The sequence below is a fragment of the Natrix helvetica genome (assembly GCF_964273705.1).
Source record: "Natrix helvetica genome assembly, chromosome: Z".
NCBI lineage: Eukaryota > Metazoa > Chordata > Lepidosauria > Squamata > Natricidae > Natrix > Natrix helvetica.
In genome coordinates, this window is record NC_138554.1 from 51,703,188 (window position 1) to 51,711,125 (window position 7,938).

At 38.2% G+C, this 7,938-nt stretch overlaps 1 long non-coding RNA gene across 1 annotated transcript; it reads right to left on the reverse strand.

Annotated features, from left to right (window-relative positions):
• Positions 1-1,631: 1,631 nt before the first annotated feature.
• On the reverse strand, positions 1,632-5,559 carry LOC309381333. Its single transcript, XR_014173539.1, has 3 exons — positions 5,427-5,559; positions 4,119-4,190; positions 1,632-1,650 (listed from the first exon to the last, which is right to left on the reverse strand). It is a non-coding gene; the product is annotated as an uncharacterized lncRNA (long non-coding RNA).
• Between the last annotated feature and the right edge of the window lie 2,379 nt (positions 5,560-7,938).

Below are 7,938 nucleotides of genomic sequence, written 5' to 3' on the forward strand. Positions count from 1 at the left end.
TCCTCCTCCTCCTCCTCCTCCTCCTCCTCCTCCTCCTCCTCCTCCTCCTCCTCCTCCTCCTCCTCCTCCTCATTATCTCAACAAAATTCATTGTTTTAAATGGACTCTTTAGTATATTGTGCTTCTATTTTTTCACTATTCAATGTTCCCCTTCTGGGAAGCTATATAAGTAAGTTTAAAGGTGGATTACACTAGTGGTATGGCCACTCAATACCATTTTTTCCTTTGCTATTTCTATCAAAGAAATAACCTGCCCTGTTTCAACTCACCTTCAACGTCTGAAAAACGCTCTAGTTTGAAAATCTTCTCTATGACTTGCACAATGTCAACTTTTCCTTCTCCTGAAAAATGAATACAGTTAATCTAAAATTTCCCCCTCTTATTTATGAAGGGGGACTAATGAAATTCCGACAGTAGTGGAGTGGATAAAATTGTGTCAGAATTGGCAGAACTGATGAAAGTGACCAATTTGGTCAGAGAACAAACAATAGAAACTGTTTGGAAACTTTATACTGACCTTTTGCTGAAAGAAGAAAAAATGAGTTGATATTTATGGATTTGAAAACTAAGAAATATGTGGATTAAACAAAGACTAAAGAAATTTCTAAAATATTTAAGAGGGGAGATGGACAATAAGAACGTAATTATCAATTTGAAAGATGGTTGGAAGTCACTTATAGATTTTTTATTTCTTGCACTTTTCTGTTTTTCCTTTTTCTCCTTTTTCATTTGTCTTTTATGTCGAATATGAAATCCATACAATTATAAATAAAGATATTTTTCTTTATATAGCTGGTTCATAGAGGGTTATCTTATCTATATATGTGTGGTGAGATCGATATCCAGTGGCATCCGCAAGTGAGAGTCAATGGGGGTTAATGTCAGGCACAAAACACTAGGTATAAGAGGAGATTCAATTAAAGTAATTTATTGCTGAAAGGCTATGCACAGGAATCTTCTCAACTAGTGATTGGTAATTGCTTACAGTTAGATAAGGGCAAATGACTCTTAAGGTGAATTGGACAGTTTTCTGCCTCTTTTCTATACAGATTGCAATGCATATGCCTCCCCCCACCAAGGATATGCTTTTTTGCTACATTATTCTTAAATTTTATTTTTCAAACTTAGATCCCTCCACAATCTAAAAACTCTTACCAGAATAGAAGAACTATATAGCAAAAGCAGCAAATACCTCTGGATCACAGATTCTAGCCTACAGCTGTCAGATTTTCTGGTGATCTGCCATTATAGTATTAACTAAGTCCAAACATCCAAAACCTTTCTATAATGAGTCAGAAAGAGTCAACAATGCTGGAATGTTAAAAAAAAGTCCAGAAGACAATGGTGGACATTTTCTGTATGTTTATAGAAAACTATATGTATGTATCCATATAATCGTCAAGAGATTACTTGGGTTACAGAAATCTTTACCTTAAGAGAGATGCTTTTTGAAGAGATTACTGGTAGTGCTAAGAATCTGAGAAGAGTGCTTCCAGCAGTACTTACTGTCAGCTGGAATCATCTGAATTAGCTCCTCAAACTCCTGTGGGTATAAATGAATGCCCATCTTCTGAAGGGTGGTTTTGAGGTGCTTCAGAGAAACTTTCTTCTCTTTAATATTGTTGAGTGCTTGAATGGTATCTTTCATCACTGAGGGGTAAGACAAATTTACATTTTATTTTAGGGAGTTATCAGTAAATATACCTACTGTATTCTTTTGGATGACACACTACAAACTGAATTCTGGACTCAATCAGAATTCAGGACCTTCCATATAATGAGTTAGAATACTTATATAATTCACCAGATCCTGATTTGCATGCAGAGCAAATTGGTTTAGAATAAGGGAACCAATAGTACTGCATTTATTAGAAATGAAGGGGACGCTTAGAAGACCCCCCCCCCCCAAATAATAACTAGTACAATAAGCAACACAGGAAGAATATTGTCATTTTTTGAATTTTGGTGTTGAAGAAGCATCGTGAGATACAAACAAATAGATCATTAAACAAATGAACTCATAATTTTCACTTAAAGCATAAATGACCAAGTTCAAATTATCCCATTTTTGACACAATATGTGAAGATCTAGCTCTCTGGAGAAGACTCTAATCCTGGGAAAGATGGAAGAATGTTTTGCTAAATATCATTTATATCAATATTGGAATAGTAGTATGAGGTTTAGAAATAAATAGAAGAAGATCAGAAAACTATCACCTGCAAATAGAACCAGTTAATGCTCAACTAATGGTCAACTACATACTACTCTGTAAATCTCCCCATGTTGTCTAATAATAGAAGCCAAGGGTTCCATACAAACATTAAAAGCAACATTGAAGCAGTGACGTGCGGTGAGGGTTATGCCTGGTGAGGCTGGTGACGTCATCAGGAAGGCGGGGAATGGGACCACGTGTGCAGGAGGCTGAGGCAGCCTCAGCCTCCAGCACACGTGGTCCCATTCTCCGCCTTCGTGAGTGAACATTAAGGGGACCGTGGAGTGCACTGATCCGCGTAGCATTGCTTCCTCCACCGGCACCAGTCCCTTCCCCCCCACTCCTTCAAGGTCTCCCACCAACCCAAAGCCCGATCCCCAGCTCCCTCGGTCAAGGCTTGAGAAGGGTGAATGGGAAAGCAACGAAAGGGGCTGCGCTTTCACCCCGCTCAAGCCTTGCCGCCTGCAGCCACCACCCACCCTCGCTGCCCCTTTTGTTGCTTTCCCGCCCGCCCTCGCTGCCCCTTTCGTTACTTTCCCATTCAGGCGGCTGCGCTTCCCATTCCCATTTCCCATTCAGGCGGCTTCCCATGCAGGTGGCAAGGCTTGAGCGGGGTAAAAGTGCAGCCTCCGCCCTCCGCAGCTCCTGGGTGCGCCCGGACGGAGGTAGCCAGAATGGCACCGAGGCAGTCCGGCGGGCGAGCGACCGAGGATCAGGCTGCCTCGCTCGCTCTTTCGTCCGCCTGGACTTCCTCGGCGTCGCTGTAGCTACATCCGTCCAGCCGGATGGAAGAGTGAGCGAGGCAGCCTGATCCTCGGTCGCTCGCCCGCCAGACTGCCTCGGCGCCATTCTGGCTACCTCCGTCCGGGCGCGCCCGGGAGCTGCGGAGGGCGGAGGCAGAAATGTTGTTGGCGCTTCCGGATGACGAAGGCATGAAAGCGACTGTCGCTTTCGTGCCTTCGTCATCCGGAGGCGCCGACATTTCTGCCTCCTCAGTTCCAGGGCGCGGACGGACGGATGTATATAATAATAATAATAATAATATAATAATAATATAATAATAATAATAATAATAATAATAATAATAATAATAATAATTATATATATATATGTATTTGTGTTATTTACTTTATTTATTTATCAGTACAATTACAACACAAATAGTATATAATATTATATACTATTATTTCATGAATAGAGGTGAGGCCCTGCCTCCCCTGCCTCCCCTGACCGCACGTCCCTGCATTGAAGTAGATATCCATGTACAATTCTGCTAAATAATGAGGAAGTAGCAGAAAATGTTTAGTTTAGATGTGGGGAATTCATAACATTTTGATCTACTAGTTCGGCCAAAGTGATAGTGGTGTGGCAGGGTGGGTCACTGGAACCGGCAAAAGTTTTACATGTACTGAACCGGCAGTAATGCTTCGAACAACCCACCCCTGATGCACTGCCTATATTTTTTTTCAAAGGATTTTTCAGTGTCTAACAACAAGGTTACAAATTGGTCTTCATTTTTATACAAGGCTATTACATCTATAACTAACCTATTGTCTGTTGCTCGTCTAGTTTTTACAAACCCTACTTGATCATTTTTAATAACAGTAGCACTTGCTGTATACCTTTTTCTAGAACTGTCCCTAAGAGCTTTGTATCAACATTAATCAGTCAAATCGGACCATAATTAGCACATTGGATATGATCTTTATCTGATTTTCATATAACTGTATTATAAGCTTGATTAAATGCCTCTGGGGATATTAAGTATCATCATACAACTGTAGGGGATACATACAATGTAAGGTCCATGCAGTGCAAGAAATTTATTAAAATGATTGCGTAGGAAGGCTGAAAGTCTCAGCTACATCTCTATCCCTCTCTTTCTCAAAGATCAGTCTAACTTACCAGACAGTTCTTTAAATTGGGGACTGCGGGTAAGAATTTCAATGAAGTCTTTCACAATGATTTTTCCTTTACCTGCAAGCCAAGAGTAGGATAGATGAAAGACTGATAGGCACGTAGACAGATGATAGCTCCATAAATAGATAAGGTATACTTTTGAAAATAAAGGGCAAGGAGAAGGGAGGCCAATGGAAGAAATATAGGCCTTTTACACTTGAGATCTCTGGCATTAATTTAGGAGAAAAGACTTTTCTTGGACCCTAATGGAACAGGATACTTTGCCAATGTAGTAGATTGTCATGCAGTAATAAACCAGACAAATAAAAAAACCCACTGAATGTTTCTTTGTGGCATTTTTCAATGCCTGCAGATTTTACAAGGGCACTTAATCTTAAGTATTCTTAGCAGGGCTTTGTTGTCTTTTACTATATATGAATCAGTGGAGGAGGAGGAGGAGTGAAGTGGAGAATAGGAACAAATTTAATATTTTTACCATGTCAGTTGATTCTTGGAAATAGAAGCATAAGAAGTAGAAATAGAAAAGAACTGTTATTGAGCACACAAAGTTGTGCAAAAGTTAATAGTGCAAGGAAACCATAAATTCATTAGGCTTTGGTTTCACCTATGAAAAGGACTACCCTTCAGGAAGGAAGACACATTCTCAACACACGTGAAGCTTTGAAGCATTTATCCGTGAAATTAATAATAGTATAGGGAAAATACCCAGGCCCACCCTCTAAATTTTTAACAATGTAATAGGAAAAGCCTTAATCATTAATATTAGAATGGGTTGAGGGCTACTTTCTGGGATGCCGACACTTGGGATTGTGTCATTGTCACCTCAGACGCTTGTGTAGAACAATTCAATAGTTCTTTGTTACAGGTAAACTTTGTTTAAGGACTGCTCCGTTTAGTATTTGTTCAAAGTTTACAATGGTATTGAAAAAAATAACTTTATGACCAGCCCTTGCACTGACAACTGTCACAGTGTCCCTGTAGTCATATAATTAAAATTTGAACATTTAAGAACCATAGGATATTTAAAACCATTGCAATGTCCCACAGGCATGTGATTGACATTTGTGTACTTCATAGCTGGTTTCCAACTAGAAGCCAGTAATAAAATCACACATGAGGTCTGACCTAATGAACGTGGCAGAGGTCAGCCCACTGCAATCATATAATGTCATGCTTAATGATTTTAGTGATGGAGTTGCCAATATCAACTATGGTAGTTAAAAGAGGATTATCTATACAACATCTGCTGGGTATTCTGGTGATATGGATGAAAATACTTTATTTTGTACTCACTGTCAATAGCAACCTGTTTTAAGGCTTCTTCTAATGCATTTTCCTTTAGCTGGATACTCATATTTCTAATAAAGGAAGGAAGATCATGCAGAACCATCTTGTTTTCTTCTATCTTGTCGATGGCTCGAATGGTGTGGTTCAAAACTGCAAAATTGCAAACATGTCCAACATCTTGTCACTAAATGCTATCTATGCTGCCACCAAAGATGAAGAATGAAAATTGAAGAGAACATAAACAATTGATAAAAATCTTTCGGTTTTGCTGGCTAAGAATCAGAGGAGCAATTTTTTTTTGGTGAAGTGAGCCATTCCTCAGTTTATGTTGTCCCAGATCCATCAAGATGTACAATTCAGTTGCTATATTCTGTCTTATCTGAAATGTGAGTTTCCAGCCCTTTCTCATCCTGAGAAAATGTTACTTTTTTTTCTTCTCTCAAGGAGTGTCCTTTATAGAAATTTCACTCTGATAGTTGCACCCTACACTCGAGGTGGATGATGGGTGGGTAAGAGAAAGGACCCCACTACTCTGCTGTCTGACTCCAAGTTTTTGGTCTTCATTTAATTCTTACTAATTTCACTCTTTTATATTTATCTTTTTTCATTTTGTAAGCCACCCGGAGCTGTTTCAACAGTGAGATGGGTGGCATATAAATTAAATAAATAAATGAATAAAGTTCTGCAGACATTCCCTTTTTCTCATTTTTGGCAGCTGCTACTATCTCCTACCTTCATGCTTGCTTTGGAATGAGGGTACAAAGATATAATTTTAAAAATTAATCCTATAAAAAATCAAGATGAAAGTGGCTGCTACTAATGACAATCGCCATTGATAAATTGTTGGAAAATCTCCCAGCAGAAATGTGAGTTAAAAACATTGTGTTCTAACAATTTGTGGAATTTTAAGAGGCACGAAGCTCTTGTGCTTTTGATAAGTGAGAAGTTTTGTGTTATATTGATTTAAAAATACCTTTTTGCCCTGGAAATTCTTTTCTCAATTTAGAATTCTAATGTGATGGGGACTCCCAACCCTTGGAGCTGAAACATAACTTTTTTAGATCAAGAGCATTTAAATTATTTGATGACACATCATTGTGGTGGATTGAAAAAGTCAAGAGGCTGCAACTGTTCACTCACTGCCACTCACCTTTATGGGTGTCACATGGAGTAGGTTTCAATCACATGGTCATAGCCACTATCTTGACTTTTGTCACCCTGCCTTGCGGATGCACTAGAGCAGGATAAAATTCTACCTGGTCTGGTTTTAGGTTTAAGCGAGTACAAAAATGGAGACTGAATTGAAAATCTACCATATCCCTCCCCAGGCCTGAAAACAGTGTTTTGGTTTACTCACTTGCAAATTCACTCAAGAAATACATTTTCTCCATTTCGGATATGAAGCTGTTAAAATTCACTGTCCCGTCTTCTGCAATGCCAATTTGCAAACATGTTACAAGTACTCATTTACTGGGGTTTATACATAATACGATTGATCTTTAGAGGAGGTTGAAGGAAATGTGGGTCTTCAAGTGATTACTAGATTCTAAACTGTATCAATCTAAGCCAATATGAAAACAAGTCATAAACTTTGGGAACTGCAGTTCAATGTTATCTGGGAAGTAAAGTTTCCTAACTCTATATTGGTCAAGGGTTTTTATAACCACATGTAAAAGTTTAGCCCCAACCTCTGTCCTGACAAATTCTATACATCAATGAATCTGGAAATAAACTGATATATGGGCTCAATATGGGCTATATGTTAAATATAATATTGTTGTGCAAATTTGATTGTACTTTACCATATAAGAGCAGTTCTTTACTGATTCAAAATAAGGAGTATTCACTTTTATGCTTAATATTTGTAACAACTTCTTTGGTAGAAATTATAGCTTTCAATCAATTTTCTGTAGTTCTTCTATTCTTGCTTTGGATTGTCCCCCCCCCCCTTTTTTTTTTCTTGTGGAACTTTTCTTGCTAAGAAATATTTTTATGTCTCCATGCATGGTCATATTTGAGATCTCCCTAGATATTTTTTTTAATAATATAAAAGTTTGGGAACTGAAAAGATCCTATTAAGAAATAAACCAATTTCTTTCCTGTAAGTTCTTTGTGGCTGATTTGGTCAGATCGTTTTGTTGAAATATCCAGTTTCTTTCTATCTTCAGTTTCTTCAGCAACAGTAAACATTAACTTCTATGATATGTCAATATTTAGTTGAATCCATTATTATTTTTATGCCTGTACATTATTGGTTGTACTGTTGGCTCTTGACACCTCCAAAGTATGATAAAACCACTTTATATTTTACAGTTGTCAAGATATCCCCTTTCTGCAAATGCTTCACTTTTATTTCTCCAAATACATCTTGTGTAATTGTGGTCAAATAGTTCAGTTTTGTTATATCATTCCAAAAACACTTTGTCTCAAAACACTTTGAGCTTATCAAGGTTTCCTTTTCCATACGCTACACAATGGCTTTTGGAGTCAGGTTGGCAAAAATGTTCTAATAACTCTC